The sequence below is a fragment of the Chrysemys picta genome, chromosome 6, assembly GCF_011386835.1.
Source record: "Chrysemys picta bellii isolate R12L10 chromosome 6, ASM1138683v2, whole genome shotgun sequence".
Lineage (NCBI taxonomy): Eukaryota > Metazoa > Chordata > Testudines > Emydidae > Chrysemys > Chrysemys picta.
This window is the reverse complement of record NC_088796.1, coordinates 89776243-89801087: the sequence shown is the minus strand read 5'-3', so window position 1 is coordinate 89801087 and position 24845 is coordinate 89776243. Positions and strand designations below refer to the sequence as shown.

At 41.1% G+C, this 24845-nt stretch overlaps 1 protein-coding gene across 4 annotated transcripts in view; it reads left to right on the top strand.

Moving 5' to 3' along the window:
- Positions 1-24845, top strand: part of NTRK2 (neurotrophic receptor tyrosine kinase 2) — a 270677-nt gene that overhangs the window by 130899 nt on the left and 114933 nt on the right. The window lies entirely within an intron of this gene.

Sequence of the window (24845 nt, the reverse complement as noted above, 5' to 3'; positions counted from 1 at the left end):
TGTTTCTTTCTCTGGAGAGAAATGTTCATGTGTAATTGTATTTTTTCCCTTTGAAGAGGATCCCAGCTTTCCATCCCTTATCTTCACATGTTGATATGAATAAACCTGTACTCTTGCCATAAAAATGTAATGCTTTGAAATTGTGGCTGAATTGTTGCTTTATATCAGGACTATGTATCCTTTTAACTTGAAGGTGTTGAAATCAGCTGTCTCAGGAGACCCCATTTTCAAATATAGTGATTTTGGGTGATGTGTGGTTTAGGGATCTATAACTTTTCACTCTGGCATACTGGTCTGAATTCCACCCAGGATGGAAGTGACTGAAACTCCTAGTTATCTAATGGCTCTTTGCTAGCCTGTATGATATTGTTTGGGTCATCAATGATCTCAAGTGGACAGTTGCTCATGCCAGAAAAGGGCATCTCATTGGGAGTCTGGCCAGAGAGGTCAGGGATTGTATAAACATGGAGACTGAATTATCCTGTCATCTCTCTAACTACTAATGGTTTGAATGCCTCAGGGAGAGGTACTGTGGCAAGTTAGGCTGTATAAGAGAAGCTCAGAAAAACTTGTTAAAACTTTTCCTTTCTGGGACACACGGGTCTTGTCTGAGACGTGATTTCAAGAAAAATTAGGCTTCTGTAAGGCATATTTGCTCAATGGAGGTTTTAAATATAATTTTGCCCCCTGATATCTACAGTAAGGAACACCCTGTCCCTATGCATGTTGCAGGCCCTTTTGCAGAGTCTGGTCCGATCCTGGTCTGGCTTATTTAGTGACCTCAGTGCCATGGCTCAGTCTCCTGGCTGTGTCAAGCAACATTTCATAAAATAAACCAACGGAATTTATTGGTCTATGATTTTGTCATCAGAGTTATTGACACAAAAGGATTGTGTCTGCCTGTGTGGTCCTGACTGCAGTCTGATCCTTGTCTGGCTCACTAAGAGCATGCCTGTGCTGCAGTGAAACACCCATGGCTGGCGTGCATCAGCTGACTTGGGTTCGCGGGCTTGGGCTGTGGGGCTATAAAATTGCAGTGTAGACATCTGGGCTTGGGCTAGAGCCTGGAGACCCCGTTATGGGGGAGGATCCCAGAGCCCAGGCGCCATCCCAAGCCTAAACGTCTATGCTGCAATTTTATAGCCCCATCACCCAAGCCACGCTAGCCTGAATCAGATGATGTGGGCCTGCTGTGGATGTTCTGTTGCAGTGTAGATGTACCCTTAATTTCCTCTGCCTCTGGTTAGGGATGTCTCTGTGCAGTATCAGCGAGTGTCCTCTCCTGAATAAAATATATCCACTTTCACTTACTGATCTGAAGTTTTGTCACATCACCTTTGACACAGAGCAGTTGTACGTGCAGCCGCACAGCCCGAGTCTCCACTTCCTTGCACTTTGTCATTTACACCTGTGCTAAGTGGCTGTAAAATTGAACACAAAGGGGATGCTAACAAAAATTAAGCAAATTAATTTTAAATTGAAGCTTGTGTTTCATTCAGACTGGAAATAAAGTGTAAATGCTGAGAGTAATTAGCCTTTGGAACAATTTATCAAGATACGTGGTGGATTTGCTGTAACTTACCATTTTTAAGTCAAGATGGGATATTTTTCTAAAAGATCTGCTCCAGGAAATATTTTGGGGAAGTTCTGTAGCCTGTGTTATGCACTAGATCAGACAAAATGATCACAAGGGTACTTTCTGGCCTTAGAATCTGTTAATTGCTTTTTGCGGTGTTCACTCAATACTAGTCAAAACCTTTACAACGTTATAAAAGAATTTTAATTTAATTTTAGTTTGATTTTTTTGCTGTGTAAAAAAATCATGTAGAGAATTTTTCCAGTTCATTTGTAAAATAGTGATTTATGCACATTTTAAAATGTGTTTATTAAATTAAAGGACATAGTAAACCAGTTCCATTCTGGGCCGTTAGGTGATGAGTTTATACGGTATACACTATAGTGTATATATCTGTTTGGATGACGCTATTGAACTCAAAGACCATAACTACTTTGGTCTGATTTGTAAATCTGTGTTTATTATTATATTGATTATTACTATGCAAGTTAATGTGGTTAACACAAATATGTTTTTTAAACATATTATGAAACACTGTTACTGGATATGAACAGTAATTAATTTTCTAACAATAATTGCTGTTTCAATAAAAACCAAAATGGCATAACTTGCGACGTAAAATATCAAAAAATTGCTTCAATCCCATTCTTGAAATGAAGTTTTGCTTTATTTATAGAAACATAAAGTAGCATCTGAAATGGGTTCTGTTTGTTATCCTCTTAAAAATGTCGATAGATCTGTTAACCTCTCTATCTTCATTTTCCTTTTATGACAATTTTCAGCCCAGGAGTGAATTTTTGCAACCAATTTGCGAACTTCTGGAAAAATTCTTTGGGCCAGATCCTCAGCTGGTGTAAACTGACATAGCTCTATTGACTTTAATTGGGTTGCAACAATATACAGAAGTTGAGAATATGGCCCCTGGTATGTGAAGAGTTGATACAGTTTTGTGGACAGGGCTCCCGTGGTCTAAATGTGACCCCTGCTTCCCGTAGAAAACTTATGGGAAGGGAAAACCATCCATGAATTAGCACTTGTGGAGTTCTTGATGCATTCTTGTAAACAATGCAGGATTAGTGACAGCATGGAAAGGAGCAGTGGGAGTAACCTGCAAAACCTAGAGTACATGAGGAGTCCGGGAGAATACAATGTACCACCCTTTAGAACCTGGCACATCCCCAGGGATAATTGGCTCCTCTGTGTTAGTTGCTGGATTCCATTCCCTCAGGAAGGAGCCTAAAGAAGCCTGGATGCTATTTCCTGCCAGACCACCACCACCACCTCCTCCTCCTCTTAAGTCTGTGTGTGCAGGCTCAGAGCAGTGGCGTAGCCAGGTTCTAAGAGCAGGGGGAGCAAACATTAAAAAGGCACCCCCCCTTGCTCCTCCGGCTGCGCCGCCCCCCCCCCCCCATGGCTCCTCCGGCCGTGCTGCGGGCTGCCATGCTGCGCACCCCCTTGCTCCTCCAGGCACGGCGCCCCCCCCCCCAGGCTCCTTCAGCCGTGCCGCTCCCCCCTTGCCTGCAGGAGCCCAGCGCCGGCCCTGCAGGCCAATCTTCAGAGCGGAGCGTGGGCCCCGCCCGCTGGCGCCATGGTAACCCCTAACTAAGGCGCGGCTTTTGGAAAATGTGCTGAGGGGAAGCGGCTGCTTCCCCTGCACGCCCCCTAGCTACGCTACTGGCTCAGAGCCTTATTTAAAACTTCCCTAAGGAGCGCATGCCCAGGCATGCTCCCAGCACTGCAGAGGCATAGGTTTCAGAGAGGGTGCAGCATGTTGCATTGTCTCTATTTAACCCCCATCCTTCTGGTGTCATGGGTTTCTTTTTCACCCCTCTTCACTCATTCTGTTCCCGTGTGCCTTAGAGTGGAGAGTTGAGGAGAACCTAATTGACCTGAGGGCACAACTTGCCTGCAAATTCACAGACAAGTGAAAAACATACACCCTAGTAAAGGCCTGTTCTACAGCTCCGCATATGCGTAACTCCCACTGGAGCCCATGGCAATTGTGTGAATGAAAGAGCAGTGAAGGATAGATGACACAGATTATACATCACTGGTGCTGTGCGCCAAGTCATCTAGTCTTTAATCCCCACTCTGGCAAAACTCCCAATGAAGTGGATGGAAGTGTTGCCTGGGCATGAAGAAAGTAGGAATTTCAGGGTTTAATCCTATATTAATTTCTCAGCAAGAAAGAAGGATGGATTTTATAGATTTTCAGTTAAACGTTATGTAGACATGAAACTGACACTCTTTATAACTGTGATACAAATATCTGTAATTACCTTTTTGGCACTGTATCTTGGGAATAATATAGATCCATTATTTTAACCCATTTCTAATGTAATTCATGTACAATCATATATTTGAGATGTTCCCTTTCCATGGCAGAACTGACTGGCACAGCAACATAAAACTTCATTTATCAAAAGTATGTAATTGTGCTTAATAAAAAGAGAGTGGGTCTGATTCTGCTATCATTTATGCTGAATTAGACCTTTGTGATTCTTGATTTACGTTAGTGTTAGGCGAATCGGGCACTTCACATACATTTTTTCCATGTCACTGTTTTCTTTCATGCAGCTTCAAACTCAATTTTTTGTTTCATTTTTCTTTTCTTCCCCTCTCCTAATTCTATTTTATTTGCAATTTGAATTAATAAGCTATTTTTGAATGAAAAAGGGCATATATGTAAATATTTGGGGTAAAGGATAACTTGGCTATAAAAAGGCTCAGAAAATTCATACACCATTGTAAAATCATCTGTGAAAATTGGTCCTTTTCCAATATTGTATCAAACAAAAACCTAGAATTTTGATTTTTTTTTTTTAAATTCATTATACGTTCATTGACCTCTGTCACTGGTGTGTGCCTACCTGGCCATGTCCATGCACTAAAATGTGGTGGGCATGTGGAAGTATGGTATTTGTGTACATACTCACAGAACTGCGTGCCTAGTTTCTGTGGAAATACATGGGCACATCTGAAATCTAGCCCTCTGAGACTCAGGGAGTTTGTAGGTAGCTGTTACAGTTTCAAATCTTGAACTGAGGCAAGTGAAAAGAAGGTTTGTGATCTTGTACAGTTTGGTATGATTGTCAGTCTCTGCAGCTTGTTATTGCAGATCAGTACAGAGATGCACTGGTTGGAGAAGTTTGCACTGTGCTTTTGCTTCTGTCAGTGCTAATGCTCTCATGATAATCAAATTCACATACCATTACAAAAATATTGTGTGTTGCTGTATTAGATTACCAACCTTTAAGGGCTGAGAGTAAGATCATGTTAGCATCTTCTTCCCCAGTTCCTGCTTGTTAGTGCGTATGTCTACACATGGAGGTGGGGATGTGATTTCCGGCTGGAGGAGACACAGTTGCACTAGCTCTCATCAAGCTACCATGCAGAAACAGTAGTGTAGCTGTGGTAGCGTGGGCAGCAGCTCAGGCTAGCCACCCAAGTATGTACCCACAGGGTCCAGGAGGGTTTGTACTTGGGGTTGCTAGTCTGTCCTGCCACTGCCATGCTACTGTTGTTAGTGCTCTAGCTCACTGACAGCTAGTAGGAGTATGTCTTCTCAAGCTGGGAATCACCCCCACAGATCCAATCATACACAGTATTTGCATTTCCATGTGAATTTGGTCTATTTGCTGAATCTGTTTCTAAGAAACAGCAATGATCAGACCTTTGGTAGAAGAGGCAATGATGGAATACTTTAATAGATTAAATAATTGTAATATCCATTAATGGAATTTTATGTTTGTATTGCATCAGCACAAGAGGCCTCACTCAGGATCATCACCTATTGTGCTAGGTGCTGTGCAAGATGACAGGAAGAGATGGTCCTTCCCCAAAGAGCTTATAATCTAAGAAGCAATTTGAGAGAGACAGAGAAGAGGAAGGATGCTGGATGAAGTTGGAGAGAAGTTGATATTGGCAGTTGATCAGGGAGGGAGCTGTACAGCTGTTTAGAAAGAAAGAGGACATTTTCAGAGCAGAGAGAATCAAGTGGGAGAAGTTGGCATAGCCATGGGACTCTTGCCAAAGGCATTGAGCAGCATGGGAGTAATTGTAAAAGTATTTCACAAAACATTTTGAGAAACGAAAAATTGTTCCATTTTGAGCCCTGCAAAATGGAAACAATGACATTCCAAAATGTTTCAGGAAATTCTTTCTGTTTTCTGCTCAGATCTAGTTAAAAATCAGAGGCCATTGGAATCTTGACTATGGTACGGCTGCCGTCATACCGGTACATCTGGGGCGGCTGGCTGTAGCACTAGTGAGATTTTTTGGAAGTGAGGAGAGATGTGGGTCTCAGAGGAGCTGAAAGATGGTGTGGTTGGAGAGCTGTTGGCTCCAAACAGTAACAGCGAGGGTGAAGTAGATCACCATTATGGCTTGACTCTTTGAACTTATCATGCAGTGTTTTGGCTCACAGCACTGGGCCAGCCTATGGAAATAGGCTGAAGTTAAGTGAAAATGAAGGGACAAAGCAAATACTACTTATGCTCTCAAATCAGCTGGAATAATTTTCAGATCTGCATTTGCAGAGCATTTTCAGGGTGTGATGACTCCATTGTAAGTGAGCACTGTGCTTGTGGAAACAAGAAATATGACTCTTTGAGCCAATCCCATTTTTTTATCCTGGGGCATATAGGGTGGAATACTTGTCCAAACATTGCAGACAAATAAAGCATTACAATTCTTTTTTTAAACAGAGACCAAAAATATCTACGGGGGCATGATCTAAATGCCATACTGAAGCAAGTATTATTTATTTGTCTGTTCAGTTTCTTGCAAAACCACAGCAGCACCAGCCGCTGGTGTGAGTTTTGAGTATTGGAGGGTAATGATGATACAAGTTACTCGCAGGACGATGGAGAAGTGATTCCCATGGCTATCTTGTGGCTCTCTGTAGCCATTCAGGATTGCTGTACACAAGAAAATGTTTTCAGAATTGAGGTTGTTGCAGGCTGACAGAAATTTCTATGCAGGGAACTCATCACTGGTATAGAAAAGAAATCTATAGCTTCTGAGTATTCTAGGGAGAACACTTGTATAGGAAGCCACTGAAATGGCTACTGCAACAGAGACAGGAACCAGTTTCACTACTGCTAAGTAATTTAACATAAACTAGGACAAAATATTATCTTTATTGCTGCTTTATCTCTTTTAGTGGGGAGGTATTTAATAAATCATGTGCTCATTGTGAATAATGCTAATATGAACTGGTTTATTAGTATGGTTACTTTGTGACATTTGATATGAGACCTCCAGCACAGTCAGGTTTCATCAGAAATCTTAAATAAAATAAACACAAACAACTATGAACTAATGAGGTCTCCAGTGCTGTGTAATACCTTTTATTTACATTAGAAGGATCAGGCTCCAGTCATTTGTGACTTTGCTTATGATGGCCTTCCTAGCCTCCGGAAACAGAGGTCCTGATTCTCCTCTCTCTTCATCAGAGCATACCAGTAGTGGCTCTGTTGGACTTAGTGGAACGACATCTGTGAATAACTAGTGGAAGTGATAGGAAAATCAGGTTTGAGTATGCTAACATGACCGCAGTCCAGTGGTCTCTGTCTCAATATAAAATATAAAATAACTAAAGATAGCTACCGTTTGTTAGGTCTTTTAAAGAAAAATCTGAGGGTAAATCTGACACTTATTATTTTAGTTGCTGATTTCAGAGAATGGTTTAGAAAGCCAGCTTGTAAGTGGCTGGGGAGCTAGCACACAGGAGCAGCTAATGGGAGTTTTGCAAGGGAGTTTAGAGACGGAGCGTGAGAGCCAGATACATCTAATAAACATTATCTAAACTTAGGCCAAAACTCCCTATCCCCCCCCCCCAAAGAAAAAAACAAACAAACCACACATAAAGAACAAACAAACAAAAAACTTTGCAAGAGTAAAAATATTGGTGGCAGAATTCCAGCAGCAGAGTGGATCTTTCCAGTTTATTGCATTGAGTGCAGCATGGGTGATTATCTGCCTTGTGGTCAGGTGGCATAAGTGTGTGTTCAATGCAAGCAACTCATGGCCCTCAGAAACTGAGTATGGGCTCTTGAGACCAGGGTGGCTGAACTGGAGGAGCTAAAGGAGACAGAGAGGCACATAGACAAGACTTTCTGGGACACAGTAGAGCAATCCCAACCCCAGAATGACAGCCTCTGTGCTGTTGAGGAGGATGAAAGTCTCAAGAAGGAGAACATCAAGTTGGAGCTGAGGGACCCATAGTTGGGACCCTCCTTCCTAGGTTATGTCACAGGGTATGTCTTCACTTACCAGAGGGTCCGGCAGCAGGCAATCGATGTTCTGGGATCAATTTATCGCGTCTGGTTAAGACGCGATAAATCGATCCCGGATCGATCCCGGAAGTGCTCGCCGTCGACGCCGGTACTCCAGCTCGCCGAGAGGAGTACACGGCATCGACGGGGGAGCCTTCCTGCTGCGTCTGGACCCGCGGTAAGTTTGGACTAAGGTACTTGGAATTCAGCTACGTTATTAACGTAGCTGAATTTGCGTACCTTAGTCCGAAGTGGGGGCTTAGTGGGGACCAGGCCACAGTCTCACCCTGTCACACTGAGGATACCCCTGTGGGGGAGGGAACACCAATTACTGGGAAGAGACAGTTAATAGTAATAGGGGATTTGATTATTAAAATATAGGAAGTTGGGTTTGTGATGACGGGGTGAACCGCATGGTGAATCGTCTGTTGGGTGCGAAGGTTGTGGACCTCTCAAGTCATCGTACATGTAGGTACCAGTGACATAAGGAAAGGTAGGAGAGGTGTCTGGAGGCTAAATTTAGGATGCTAGGACAGAGATTAAAGTCCAGAATTCTCTGAAATGCTTCCAGTTCCATGCACAGGACCAGTTAGTAGGCAGAAATGCAGGGTCTCAATGCATGGATGAGATGATGGTGTAAAAAGGAGGGATTTAGGTTTATTAGGAACTAGGGAACCTTTTGGGAAAGGAGGAGCCTGTTCAGGAAGGATGAGCTCCACCTAAACCAAAATAGAACCAGATTTCTGGCATATAAAATTAAAAAGGTTGTAGAGGGGTTTTTAGACTAAAGGCTGGGGGAACAGGTGTGGAGGAGCACATGGTTCAGACAGACACATCCCTTAGGGGAGAATTTATTAAAGAGGATACTCTATATCCTAGTAAAGAGGAGAGAATAGAAGTTGATAGAGCACAGGTAGGAACTGAAGAGACAAAGTCTAAGAAAAAAATAGTCCAATTCAATTACGTTACATGAAGGCAGACAACTAAATATTAAGAACTTTTATAAGTGCTTGTATACAAATGCAAGAAGTTTAAGTACTAAGATATGTGAACTTGAGTGCCTGGTATTAAATAAGATTATTGATAAAATAGGCATCACAAACTTAATGAAACAATGATAAATAATGGGACACCGTAATATAAGAGTACAAAATATATAGGAATAACAGAGCAGGTTGCACTGTTGAGGGAGTGGCACTACATGTGAAAGAAGCATAGTGTCAAATGTTGTGAAGATTTTAAATGAATCAAACAATACCATAGAATCTCCATTGATAGAAATTCCATGCTAGAATAATAAGGCAAGTCTACACTACAAAATTAAGTTGACCTAAGTTACATTGATGTACAGACACTGCAGGAATTAAATCGCCTTTGCATATCCACACTATGCTCCTTGTGTTGGTGGTACGCGTCCTTACCAGGTGACTTGCACCGATTTAACTGTCAGTAGGGGGCATTGTGGGATGGCTTCTGAAAGGCAGAAACAGTAGATGTAAGCAACACAGGGTCTACACTGACACTGCGTTGACCTAACTACATCGACTTAAGTGCTACGCCTCTCGCAGAGGTGGAGTTAAGTCGATGTAGTGGGCGACTTACATGGGTGGGAGCTACATATTAGTGTAGATGGTTACAGAGTTAGGTCAACGTAAGCTGCTTTACATCAACGTAACTCTGTAGTGTAGACCAGAGCTAAGAGTATAGCAGTAGGAATATACTACTAACCATCAGGATTGTAAAATGCTCAGGGAGATTAGAAAGGCTACAAAAACAGAAATGTAGTATTAATGGGGGATTTCAACTATCTACTTATTGACTGGTAATGTGTCACCTCAGGATGAGATGCAGAGATAACATAAGAGCAGGTTGGACAAACACCTGTCAGGGATGGTCTAGATAATACTTACCCCTGCCTTGAGTACAGGGGACTGGAATAGATGACCTCTCAAGGTCCCTTCCAGTTCTATGATTCTATGATTTCTAGACACCATTAACGACCGTTTCTTGGAGCAGCTAGTCCTGGAACCCATAAGGGGAGAGGCACTTCTTGAGTTAGTCCGAAGTGGCACCCAAGATCTGGTCCAAGAGGTGAAAAAAGCTAAATCACTTGATAATAGTGATTATTATTATTGTATTATTATATAGATTATTATTATTATAATCACTCGATAATAGTGGTCTCCCTGTAGGGGAGAAAATACCAAAGAAACCCACCTCAGTAGCATATAAATTCAAAAAGGGGAACTACACAAAAATGAGGAGGCTAATTAAACAGAAATTAAAACGAACAGCCACAAGAGTGCAATGCTTGCAAGCTGCATAGAAACGCTGAAAAAACACCATAATTGAGGATCAAACTATATGTATACCCTAAGCATAAACAAAAAACCAGAAAGAGGACCAAAAAAATGCCACCATGGCTAAACAACAGCCTAAAAGAGGCCGTTAGAGACAAAATACATCCTTTAAAAGTTGGAAATCAAATCCTAGTGAGGAAAATAGGAAGAAGCATAAATTCTGGCAAGTCAAGTGTAAAAGTATAATTAGACAGGCCAAAAAAGAATTTGAAGAGCAACTAGCAAATGACACAAAAACGAACAGCAAACATTGGAAGCAGGAAGACTGCCAAACAATCAGTAGGGCCACTGGACGATCAAGATGCTAAAGAAATGCTCAAGGAAGACAAGGTCATTGAGGAGAAGCTAAATGAATTATTTGCATAGGATTTCACTGCAGAGGACGTGAGGGAGATTCCCACAGCTGACCCATTTTTCTCGGATGACAAATCTGAGGAACTGTCCTAGATTGAGGTGTCAGTATAGAAGATTTTGGAACAAACTGATAAATTAAACAGTAATAAGTCACCAGGAACAGACTGTATTAACCCAAGAGCGCTGAAGGAACTCAAATATGAAATTGCAGAACTACTAACAGTGGTATGTAACCTATCACTTAAATAAGCCTCTGCAACAGGTGACTGGAGGATATCTAATGTAACACTGATTTTTTAAAAGGCTCAAGAGGCAAACCTGGCAGTTATAGGCTGGCAAGCCTAACTTCAGTACCAGGCTAACTGATTGAGACTATACTAAAGAACAGAATTATCAGACACATAGATGAACACAATATGTTGGGGAAGAATGTGGAGAAAATGAATAAGGAAGTGTTATTTATCTCTTCACATAACACAAATCAAAGCTCACACAGTGAAATTAATAGGCAGTGGGTTTAAAACAAACATAAGGAAGCACTTCTTCACACAATGCACAGTCTACCTGTGGAACTTATTGCCAGAGGATGTTGTGAAGGCCAAAAATAGAATTAAATTAAAAAAAGAATCAGGTAAGTTCATGGCTATTAGCTAAAATGGTCAGAGATACAGCGCCATGCTCTGGGTGTCCATAAACATCTGACTGTCAGCATCTGGGACTGGACAACAGGGGATGAATCCCTTGATAAATTGCCCTGTTTTATTCACTCCCTCTGAAGCATCTGACACCAGCCACTGTTGGAAGACCACTGGTCTTACCCAGTATGGCCATTCTTATGTTCTTATCCCTTTTCAGAAAGGGCACTGACCTACATGCTTAAAATCAAGCACGTGCTTACATGATTTCCTGATTAGGGCCTTAAAGATTTAGTCTGGGACTCTCAAAACTGGGTGCCTAATGTTAGGATCTTAAACCCATATTTAGGCATCTAAATAAGTGGCCTGATTTTCAAATGTGCTGATCACCCAGCAGCTTCCATCTCATGTACCATCCAGAAGACCAAAAATTATTTGCCAACGTTTATTCAGTAGCTAATTTCAAATAAAGAATAATTCTGAGAGAATCACAGAAAATTCACAGGTAGGAAAAGAAGTGAAATGCATTGAATAAATTGCTTGCTCAGCTCTGCTTATTATCCTGAATGAGCTGGCTTTGAGTCCATTAATATATAGTTGATATAAGGAGCACCAGGAAGTCTTTTTTTTTCTGTGGTTTTCATATCCAAGGAAACTCTGTGATATTTGCAGTTAGTTCAAGCATAAAATATTGTACAGGATTATTTGCACCTACTTAGCCAAACTCTGCTCTACTTGTTCCCATGCAGTACTCTGAAGACTGATGCTGCAGCATTTCAACGTGAGCTGAAGCCAGCAATTATTTAAACTGTCACAAGAAATCCTGGTCTTGTGAGATTTCCAAACCAAAGAGATTCTGATAGGCTTTGGAAAAGTCTTCAAAATTCAGGCTGGTTTCAATAAACTGAACCTTTGAACATTTTTAGATTTGTCTATCACTATTGATTTGGCTAATAATTAGCTATTACAGTGTAAGAGTTAGATCTGTTTTCACAAGCCAGTTTCAAGAGCAGAGAATGCTCAGGGGACTGGTTGGCTCAAGAGATAGAGGATTTTTTCACTTAGAGGCTTCTGGTTGGAATTCAGTCCATATTCCTTCTAGCTAGAAGTCATTCTAGCTCTGGTAACTAATTGTTTAGTTCACCTGTGCAAAATAAGTTGATGGTTTCAGAGCTGAATAAATAGTAGTAACATATTTTTGCAAATATTAATTTGAATTTGAAAATATTTCATTTGACTGTGGTTTGGAGCCATTTCCTTTTTGCTTTCTGTGAGCATTTGAATAGCTGAGCTTCGTTAGTGTGAATACTTATAGAAAAATTAATTTGAAGCTCCCACTCTTGAATGTTTGCTGAAAGCAAATGTTGAGTGTCACAAAATAGGAAAAAATGACATGTGGCTTATGTAACTAACAAATTTCCACTAAAACGAACTGTTCAGAAGCTAACAATATAAGGTGGGGAGGGAGGGTTGGGAATAATTTTCTATAAAGACTATATTTGAAAAAGCCAGTCTTGTTGCAAATATTTCACAAGCAGGAAAAGAGACAACATTTGATTAAGAAATGGTGCATTATGAATAATTAGACTGTGGCTGGGACACTGAGCTACAAAGCTACATTCTGAGTAACTGGGTGAATCTTTTTCATGTTGTCACAACTGTGCACCAAATCCCAGTGGTGCTCATGTACACACGGAGAAAAAAAAATCCCTACATCCATTTTTTTAAATGAGGAACAGAGAGAGGGACACATCAATTTGAAGAATACTGAGCTAGACACCGTGTGGCGGGGAGAGGGAAAGTGAAAGGCAGGAGAAAAAAATGACAGTTTTTAATTGCCTGCACATCACAAAGTACCAGACAACAGTTTGTGGTGCTTCTAGTCCCTTTCTATTATAAAACCTAAATTGGGAGCTTTCGGATTTATATGTTATCAGACAAATGGAACTGAAGTTCGCTGTTGACTGACAAACTACGGTGAAAAGGCAGCGAGGCTTCTGGGAGAGGGGAGTAGAGGGGAAGGATGCAAATAGTCTAGTAAACCTAGATAAAGAGAGCAAAGGTAGAAAAAAGTCACAATAAATGTAGTCAAAAGACTAAATAAAAGACATTTATAATGTTTTCCTACTAATTTTTCTTATACTTAACTAGGAACTGGTTTTCATAGTGGAAGGATGTTATAATAAATATGTTGCACATCCCTTCTCAGAGCTGTTTTTAAAATAAAGTATTGTAAAATGAATGAGGTGTACTCTACTAGCAATAATCCATTATAAGCAGAGCATTAATAGACTACTCGGGCACTTCTCAGGTAGTTAAACCTATAGTGCCTATGAGGAATGCACAAGTATCCTACAGTGCACTCCCAGTCATGTCTTATTGCTATATATGCTCAATTGCAGGCCTAATTCAAATCCCATTGGACAAATGTCCTCATCCATTTAGGGACCACCATGGTTGGGACATTTGTCCCCCACTGGCTTCTTTTATCTTTTGGCATGAAATAACGTTTGGGGTCATTTTGCTTATGTGGGAATGCCCTGTGAATGGTAAATCTGAATCTCAGAAATGATTCAGCAAGCACAGATTGAGGCAGAAAGAAATAACTTTATTAGTGATAATAAATTTATAAAAACAACTAACAATAAGCATTTCTTCAAAATGTAGCTACCTATAGTTTGTTAAACAGAATTTGGAAGATGATCTGTGATAATGCCAGCTAATAACTTCAAATAATGTTGCAGTTCTATCAGATGACTATTACGACATGGTGACAAGGCAATTTGGGAAAAATTGTGCTGCTGCTCTCTGTGTTGTATCTGCCATGTGGATATAGAGGAGCTCATTCACCACACAGCACTAAATTCTCTCTTTCACACACACTTGCATAAGTGGAAAAGGGAAGGTTCACATTCAAATTAGTTGGGAAGAGTGCATTGGTAAGAAATCATTGCATTAATATTACTAATCTTTTATTCTCATAGCAGATATTTTTGCAGTGTAGTATTTTAAAATGATCGTTATATTACCCAAGTTCCCTGGGTACTGAAACCTGCAGGTGGCTATAAGAAATGGTCTGGATGATCTATATTAAAAATGATAAATCATTTTCTTTCTTTCTTTAGCATTGTCTGCTCCCCGAGATACTTACATCTTTCTGACTCATGTATCTGTATTGATTATTACACCATCTCCCTATTACACTTTAGCATCAGATCTGTGTTTCATTTGACTGCCAATAATGACGAGCCACAAATTCATCATATTGCAGTATAGGTCACACCATCTGAACTGCTGCTAGTATAAATGTGATCCACTAGCCACAAACCAGTAGGCAGCTTTACAGCTACCATTTAACCTGCACTTGAAATAATGTTATAATTCTTGAGAGGCTCTGTGGTGTAGAGGTGAGAGTTCCTCCAAAGTTCTAGCAATGTCTTTGACAAAGATTCCCTCTGTATCTTCCAGCAAGTTACTTAATCCTTTTGTGTCTGCTACCCCATCTCAAAAATGGGAATAACAACAATTACATATAAAGCATGATATTGAATAGATTTGCAAAGTCTTGTGGGCCAGATTGTGCCCCTGAGATTGGTATGCAAATATTTCCTGCTTTGGAAAGAAAGGGAGATCAACAATCTCTTTACTCCAGTCCCTCTCTTCCTGGGACCCTGCAGAGATTCTCCTCTGTGTGGGGAGTCTCAGTGGATGAGGGCAGGCTGCAGGGAGGGTTTTTCCATCAGACTTGTACAAATTACAAGAAAAAGGTAATATAGATCCTGGCATTATAACCTTTCCCTCCGTGCTTCTGCACCAGGGAAAACCTCCCTTCAAGTAGGATACCAGGGCTAGCCATGCTGCTTGTTAGCCAGCATGCCCCGGACCCAGTGCAGAGACACAGGGCATATATGTGGATGGTAGGACCCAGGTGATTCACTGGGTTCTAGAGGCAGAACCCAATTTATTCAGCCTGGGAGAGGGGACAAAGTGTCCCTTGCCTTTTAGAATGATTTGGGGTGAACTCTGTGTGCAGATCCTGGCAGAGTTTGCCCCAATTCTAATCACCTCCCTTTGCAGGTATTTCCACTTCAGGGATGCTCGAGGTATGTGTGTGAGAGAATGAACTGGGATCCTTTGTCATCAGCACACGGGAATAAAACTGAAACACAAATATGCAGCTGTGACTCTTTTGGATTGAGAGCAAAAACAAAGAGCTGGTAAAAGATTTGAATAGCTACAGTCTGTGTATGTCAATTTCAATGGAAATGGCTAAAATTGCTTGTTCCTCATTCTCTAGAGGAGTCAAAGCATTTGAAACAAAAAAGACTTGTGACATGAAGAACGTGTGTTTTGGAGAAATTGCATTGAAATCAGCATGAGTGAACTTTTGACACTTAACAATGTTGAAAATTGAGTACTGTGAAGCTGACTAACATAGCTATTATTTAATTACCCTCAATAGTACCTGTTCCTTAAATTATTATATATGAGAGAGATTAAAATTTGTCACTGTAATGCATTTTCTCTGCATCAAAGTAAAATAGAGAAACATAATTTAGTCCTCTTATGTCACTGTAATAAATACATTGATTCTTATCTGAGCCGAAAGGTAAAATGAAATGAGAACTTGATCAGCTAAATGAAAGATGAAAATAGAGTTGTGTGATTCTGGCAGGGTTCATGAACTGAGTCCTGCAAGTTGGTTCATAGACTCATCGATTTTAAGGTTAGAAGGGACCATTGTGATCATCTAGTCTGACCTCCTTCACATTGCAGGCCACAGAACCTCACCTACCCACTCCTGAAATTGATCCCTAACCTCTGGCTGAGTTACTGAAGTCCTCAAATCATGGTTTAAAGACTTTGTTACAGAGAATCCACCAGTTACACTAGTTTAAACCTGCAAGTGACCTGTGCCCCATGCTGCAGAGGAAGGAGAAAACCCCCCAGGGTCTCTGCCAATCTGACCTAGGGGAAAATTCATTCCTGACCCTAAATATGGTGATCAGTTAGACCATGAGCATGTGAGCAAGACTCAGCAGCCAGACACCTGGGAAAGAATTTTCTGTAGTTACTCAGAGCCCTCCCCATCTAGTGTCACATCTCCGTCCATTGGGCATTTTTGCTGCTAGCAGTTGCAGATCGTTACGTGACATTATAGGCAGTCTTATCATACCATCCCCTCCATAAACTTATCAAGCTCAGTCTTGAAGCTGGTTAGGTTTTTGCCCCCATGGCTCCCCTTGGAAGGCTGTTCCAGAACTTCTCTCCTCTGATGATTAGAAAATTTCATCTAATTTTGAGCCTAAACTTGTTGATAGCCAGTTTAGATCTATTTGTTCTTGTGTCTGTGACGGGTTGGATCACAGAAACTTCCTAGGAGCTGCCACCTGATGTGCCAAGACTATTTCTACCCCTGCCTTCCCTGCCAGCTCGGGGCCCCAGTACCCTGTCCTGCTGAGCCAGACACTCCCGTCTGCTCCAACAAAGACCCGGGGTCTGAATTACTTGCCCCAAAGCTGCAGGTTTACCTGAAAGCAGCTAACAGAAGTGTTCCTGTCTTTAACACTCAGATGCCCAACTCCAAATGGAGTCTAAACCCAAATAAATCCGTTTTAACTCATAAATTGTTCGCCCTCTATAACACTGATAGAGAGATATGCACAATTGTTTGCTCCCCCAGGTATTAATACATACTCTTGAGTTAATTAATAAGTAAAAAGTGATTTTATTAAATACAGAAAGTAGGATTTAAGTGGTACGAAGTAGTAACAGACAGAACAAAGTAAGTCACCAAGCAAAATAAAATGCGCAAATCTATGTCTAATCAAACTGAATACAAATAATCTCACCCTCAGAGATGCTTCAGTAAGTTTTTTCCTCAGACTGGACACCTTCCAGGGCACAATTCTTTCCCCTGGTACAGCTCTTGTTCCAGCTCAGGTGGTAGCTAGGGGATTCCTCATGATGGCTCCTCTCCTCCCTTTATTCTGTTCCACCCCTTTATATATCTTTTGCATAAGGCGGGAATCCTTTGTCCCTCTCTGGGTTCCCACCCCCTCCTTCTCAATGGAAAGACACCAGGTTAAAGATGGATTCCAGTTCAGGTGACATGATCACATGGCACTGCAAGACTTCATTGCCCACTTGCCAGCACACAAGTATACTGGAAGACTTACAGGTAAAACAGAGCCATCTGCAGACAATTGTCCTGGTTAATGGGAGTCATCAAGATTCCAAACCATGATTAATGGCCCACACTTTGCATAATTACAATAGGCTCTCAGAGTTATATTTCATATTTCTAGTTTCAGATACAAGAGTGATACATTTATACAAAAAGGATGATCACACTCAGTAGATTATAAGCTTTGTAATGATACCTTACAAGAGACCTTTTGCATGAAGCATATTCCAGTTACATTATATTCACTCATTAGCATATTTTTATTAAATTATGTAGACTGCAACATCACAGTGTCCACATTGGTATTTAATTTAAATAACTCCTCCTATCCCTGGTATTTATCCCTCTGATGTATTGATAGAGAGCAATCATATCTCTCCTCAGCCTTCTTTTGGTTAGGCTAAACAAGCTAAGCTCCTTGAGTCTCCTCTCATAAAGTAGGATTTCCATTCCTCGAATCATCCTAGTAGCCCTTCTCTGCACCTGTTCCAATTTGAATTCAGTTTTCGTAAACATGGGAAACCAGAATTACACACAGTATTCCAGGGTTCTTGGTCTCAAACAACCCACCCTAGCCTTCTCAACAATCCTGGGAGCAGCCCATTTCTTCCTGTATGTTAGATGTCTTTGGAGCAGACAGGATCCAAAGAGTGTGAAGAGGGGGAGAATAGATAGGCTGATGGAAGGGTGAAAGGAGATTCACCAGCTCCCCATCTGTGCTAAAACCTCAGGTGCATATTCATCAAACTTTTATGAGTGTTTGGACATTTTGTGCAGCTCTAGAAAGCTTTTCTCTGTGCATCCTATCAGAAGAGCAGTGATGCAGGGTAAGCTTAAAGCTACTCAGTGCAAACCAGGTCAAACAATTAATATATGCAATGCAGAAAATTACTTACCCTGTTAATACATAAACCTGCCAACTATAACTCTTCTGAGCCACAAACCCCAGTGTCTAGAACCTAATTATGGCACAGAGCCATACATGTTGGGGGCCGGCGTAGAGGACATCCACTGTTTCAGCAGTGATGGAGGGAGGCATTGTGCCTGTGTAGGATTGGATCATGCATAAGGTCTCCAGAGGTGCTCTGATTGCCAGCACTTCCTTCACCTTTTGAAAAGGGGTAGCATATATTGCCTCCAAATGCTTGCTTGACAGTGAAGTTTGGGGGCGTGGCAACAGACATGCTAATGACACCATTCAGACGTGCCCTTCAGTGGTGGTGGTGGTGCTGCTGCTGACAGCAAAAGCTCTGGCAACCTCTCTCTGGTACTCAGAGACCAAAAGGAGTCCCATAATGTGTATTTCCTTTGTGGAAATATGGTGGCTGATATCTTTGCCAACATTAGATTGAATTGGGGATCTCTAGAGTTGAAAGCATGAGTCACTATAGCTTGAGCTAAAGAAATAGACTCTCCAGCTGGGAGCGGTAACAGAGTCCATCATATTCTGTGGATCAGGCATTTAGGGGGATAGGAAACGCATGCTGTTGAATTATACAAGCCTAGGCTGGGGGGCAAGGAAGGAGGCCTGCCACTGCCCCATAAATGCTGGGGCAGCCATATGGTATGCGGTAGGACCTTTAGCAGTGCCATTAGTACAGTAAAAGGTTAAGCATCTATACAGAAAAAGCTTCACTGAAGTCACACTAAACAGATTTCTAATGGTGTCTGAATTCACTGAAAGTAGCTGCACTCCTCTGAGGTAGTGCTAAACAGGTTTGATTTGGGGTGACCTGTTCAACTTGTCTTGTATCTTAAACACTAGTTTTCTTTCTGGTCTATTTATGCCTTTTAATTCAATTCCCTGTATTCAAAGTGCAGCATATAAGACAGCAATCATATAAAACAATGTTGATGTAATTCTATTACTTTCTATTCTGTTGTGCTCTCTTATTCACTCTAATAGAATTACTTAAACATTATTTGAGATCATTGTTGCTTCAGAGTTTGCCTACACTTGTTGAACTTAAATATGTGGAGGGAACATTCAGAATAGGGAATGTAGTACCTGGGTGGATAACCTTGCTGAACACTGACTACAGGATAATGGAACAGAGGGAGTAGAAGGTGAGATAGGGATTCAGAAAGTCAGCTGAAAATGGGGTGTATGCTCTGGCGAGAAGCTTGCACACTGGTTTAATAAATCTGCTGGCCATGGGGTATATGCTTTGGCGAACTTGCATGCTAGTTTAATAACAGGAAATATTGAGTCTTTGCTCTCTCTGAAGCATGAATCTTGCCTGTTAATCAGGAAGAAAAAAACACTTCATAGAATCTACAGCAAATATGGGAGTCTCATGGGGAAAAGAAACTTGCGTAAGTGCTTTTTGACAGCCATGTATTTAATACTTAAAAATACACAAAAAAGGGAAGAATCAATACAGGAACAAAATCAGTGAAAGGGAAAGCTAATGTTACAGTGGTGACATGCATTCATGTCCTGCTTTTGCCTGGTAATGCAGTACCATTAATACGTCTCTACACAGGTTGATTTGACTGCAAGCCATTGCTTACGTTTCCTATGGAAACAAGGGCTTGAAGTAACATGAGCCAATACCAGTGCAAGATCTGGTGAGAAGTCACCCCAGATCTTATGAAGGAACCATGGAATTGATGCACCAGCATAAGAGTCATACAGAAGGATCTTTGCAAGCATGACCGCCTCTCTCTCTCATTTATATTAATTGTTCTCTTCACATGATACTTGTATGGGCGAAATCCATCCCTGTTGTAACAACATGACTTCAACCACAAAGCCATAATTTACTGGCTCTAATAATTATCAGGCATCACAGCACAGGGGAGTTTGAAGGAGGCTAATGTAGTGGTTTTACAGATTATTACAAGGAGCTCTTCCCAGGTATTGGGGGTGGGGATTGCATGGGAGAAAGTACAAAGGTGCCTGTTGGAAAATGTGACAAAATAGGCTATAAAGGCTGGCATCATTGGCAGAGCAAGTGTTGAGGGCTGTGTACAGTGAACAAGATAACAGGTAGGGCAGGGCTAAGCCATGAAGGGAGTTAGAGGATCCTCCAAACAAATGCTGAGCAAGTAGAGAGGTATGAGAGATAACAGGAGAAGACAGAGTCATGAAAGCCTAATAAACAAGTGATCTGATATTCAAAGGTGTTAAGCCGATATTATCTAGCAGTCTACTTTCTGATTTAGGGTATTTTGTTTAAGCTTCCCCTAAAAGCTTCCCCTGGCTGGAAGTGTCATGGGTCTCCAAAACAGCCCTCAGTCTTCCAGGGAAGACTGCTAATAACCTGTGATTTTTCTTTTAATATCACAAAGACAAAATCTCAACATTAGTGACAATTGGTTTATATTGTAACAGGCTTCCCCTCCCCAACAGCTGGGGTGCAGGTGGGATGATTTGAGAGAGGTCGTGGAATGGCCATTGAAACAAAGCATTCTCTTTTATTTAACTTTTACCTTAGTGTTTCATACAGTTGCCCATCACTGTATTTCAGCATCTTCCATACAAAATCGCTCGCAAAAGCAAAATCTCTAGCAGACATCATAGAGTCTCTAGATCTTCTCCTTTCTCAGGGTAAAACCCCTGCATGGGGTAGGGTGGTTTGGTTGGTTTTATTTGCTTACTTGGTTTATTTGTTTGTGTTTTGGGAGGTGGAGCCACTGGTTTCCAGCTCTAGGGGAGGCGGGCACTATTGGGTGAGAGCTCTGGCTGCATTCAAGTGTGCTGGATTCTTTTTGATAATGTGTTCTGGCCTCATTCCTTTAGATGCCCCTGATGCTACAGTATTTTCAGGGCTATCTGCAAGAAAAAGGACTAGTTTGCAACCCCCCTGGGGATCATGCCCTGCACATTGGGCACCCCTACCTTACTTTTATAGTTTCCCCCAAAAGAAAGGGAGCTCAGCCCATAACAGAACATTTTTCCTCACACTTGATCTCACCTGCTGGCATGAATACTGATGTATGTGACAAAGGGATCCAGTACCTGAACACAGGAGGAAAGAAATCCATGGAAAATTCAGGCAGTTCTCGCTGCAAAGCCAAAAATATTGGTTGCCTTGTAGTGGTCATAAAGGAAGCACATTGAGCCAAATTCTCTATTGGTGTCAACAGGAAACAATAGAATGGCAAACATTTACACCAGCAGAGAATTTGGCCCATTGAGATTACTTTTGGGTTTCTATCTATCTATCTAAAAAACATAAAAGTTCTCATTGCAGACTTGTTTCTGTAGGCCATTCTATATCAGTCCAGCATGAAGCCAGGAGACAAACTGAACTACGAAGAGTGAATATTAAAGAGGTCAAGACAAAATGATCTTTTGAAGTAAGGAACCAGTCAAAGGGATATAACTCCAAATGACCAACACTGGGTTCTGTTATACTCATATGTGGGACATAGAGAAGCACTAGGCTTTGAACATGTTATCCCTGCTAAATTGTGAAGCACAGCAGACAACAAGGGTACATCTACACTGTGACATGACTGCAGCTGGCCTGGGTCAGCTGACTCGGGCTCGTGGGGCTCAGACTGCAGGGCTGTAGACATTCGGGCTCGGGCTGGAGCCCAAGCCTGAATGTCCACACAGTAGTTTTACAGCCCTGCAGCCCCACAAACCCAAGTCAGCTGACCTGGGCCAACGATGGGTGCTTAATTGCAGGGTAGACGTACCTTAAGTGCACATATCATACATCATTTGTCTTCTAACCAAGATCAATGGATGGAAGTAGATGAACATAAGGGATTGTTTGTGACCATCTGATCCAAAGCCTGAAAATGTCTTTCAGCAAGGCCGTGCCAGGTGTAAACCAAAACCATATGTTCTTGCCTTTGAGATTTATCTGCTGCAGTGTTTTTCTAATTCAGCCTCTGTGAGCTTCTCCCCTCCTGTGTGCTAGCATCAGTGTTCTTGTCTGAGCATGCTCAGCTGAGTCACTCTTAGGCTATTATTTAATTTGGACCTCTTTTCATCTTCTAACATGTGGGAAGGTAATATGCATTACTTCAATGGCAGTCAATAGCCAGACATATCTCCAAAGCCAAGAGGCTAAGTACCACAGGAAGTCAGAAATGGAGCAAGAAAAGAGCCAGAGGCCAACACCAAGAAATCATGGTGTGACTAGAGTCCAGTGGAATTCATATTAAAAATCCATTACCGCTCTTTTGCTTCACAACAATGGGGCAGCAGAAAAAAATCTCTTTATTCTTATAGTATGATCATGAAAGTATTTATCCTGGTCAGAATATCTAAAGTACTTTAAAATATAATTCTATAAGAACATTTTTTTTGAAATCTAAGGAAAATACAGTTACAACCCTGTAGAAAAAAATATCAGGATAAAATTACCAGTCTGGACCTAATTGTTCCTGTAAGGCACTAGCCACTATAAGGGACAGCGCAGAAATGCACTGTCCCAAGGAGAAGTTGGAGAGGGATTGTGCATCAGGAAGCTCCAAGGGGCACCAGAGGATTGCACCGAATGGTGCAACCTTATACCCATGTTCCCAGTGCAGAGTGTGTGGTTGTGAGCTATGGCCCTGCTTCCTCCCCTCCCCCTTTTTGATAATGTGATTGTCTCTGGTCCTTCTGTGGGGTACACAGCAGGGAGCAGAGAAGCTCCTTGTACCCTCCCACCCTCATGCATCTCATGAGGAGCAGTCACAATCTGGCTCATTCCCCCCACCCCCCGCACACACACACAGAATGTCAGCTTAGAAAAGAATTATTTTCCCTAAATCTTCCCACATGCTTACATCTTGGAAATTATGTGCATATAGCAAATGGGTAATGTGCTTGCATCCATGCTACATGTTTTCTCTTGTGCACAGACAATTCACAATGAATAAAGAGAGAGAGGCTCAGTCCTGTAAGATATATTTTCTCGTCATTTTTCTCCAAAGCAGACAGCTGTTTCTTATCTGGCTCCGTCTTCCATCTTCTTAAGACAAGAAATATATTCTTAAAAAAAACCCAGTGAGGATGTTAGGCAGAACATTTCGGAATGGAGAAAACCCCTGTTTCTTTGGAGTTTTCTTAAAAGCTGCAACTGTCCCTTGAAGTGGTGGCTATTGACAGCCAATGAATTTCATTTCCATTGGAGACATTTTGTTTAAAATTTTCTTTCTGTACGAAGCCAATGTTGGATTTGAGAAAGCAAAATCAATAATAGGTGTCAGCAAATGGTTGCCCTGCTCATTCTGCCTTTGACAAGTAATTTTAGGTGACCCCATTTAATCAGGATGAGACAGTACTTAGACACTGTTTAAGAAATTACCCTTCGATTTGTGCTCTGGATAAATGATTCATGAAAGAGCCATTCCAGTTTCTTGCCAGCTCGGAGTGGTCGCATTCAAATTGCATTCTGGAAATGCAACAATGAAAACTGCTACAGTGAAGTGTCAGCTGCAGTGCTAGACTTTGACTGTAATGTAATTAAGTCAGTGCATTGCGGAAATGGAATGTAACTTCATGTAAAACAGTCTGTCAAATAAGCAAGCAACAAAACAGTTTGTGTACCTGTTTATTCACATTTATCACACTGATAAATGTGAATAAACCCTGATGAAGTGGATGTTTGAATTGGTGTAAGTTTATTTGTCTCCTGATATGTAAAAAACTTGCCATCTCTTGGATGGTGGATGTTTTAATTATATAACAGATATGTAGAAAACTGAAATGGGTATTTTAAAATTAAGCAAAGGCCATTGTTTTATCTTTTTTCTAATTAGTAAATATAGTGCGCTTATTAGGAGTTGTAATTTACAGTCAGTTCCCTGTACTGAATGTATAAAAAGGTTTCCTTGATTAAGTGGACTAATAACAAATTAAGTAGATCATAACACATCACTGTGGTCTAGCATTTACCCTCATATTTTAGGTATTGCTCAAATATATCAGAAATGATTTGAAATCTAATTGGCATAACACAGAGGATCAGTTTAATTAGTTGGCTTAGTTTAGTAACCTCATTTACGAAGAAAGCAGCCACATTTTAACCACAATGCCTTGCAACGTGCTTAAAAAATAATTCAAAACTGGCCTACCATATAAAACTGGATGCCAGAGTCCCGATCAGTGCAAAATTGATGTGATTAGCAGGTTGCCTTCCTTTTCACTATTCTGCTTACATTCCTATAGATGTGTAATGTACACTCCTTCCTTCCAATCCTGTATACGTGCGAGGAATGAACAAATGACAAAGGGATTTGTTTCTCATGCTAATCAGAGGCTGCAGAGGACTTAGAAGTGCCTCTATTAAGTTATATGTCTAAGAAAGCTTACAAGCTGTTCTAATAAAATAGATGTGGCCCTTCACACTAAAGATACATTAATATAAAAAGGACTGCATTTTTGAGTAAAAATAAAAAAAGTAAAAAGTAAAAATAAAAAAAAATAAAAAAATTTTTATTTGTCTGCCAGCTTAGTGGTAACATCAACTTGAGATGTTCAGAGACATGAGACTCAGGAGTGTTTTT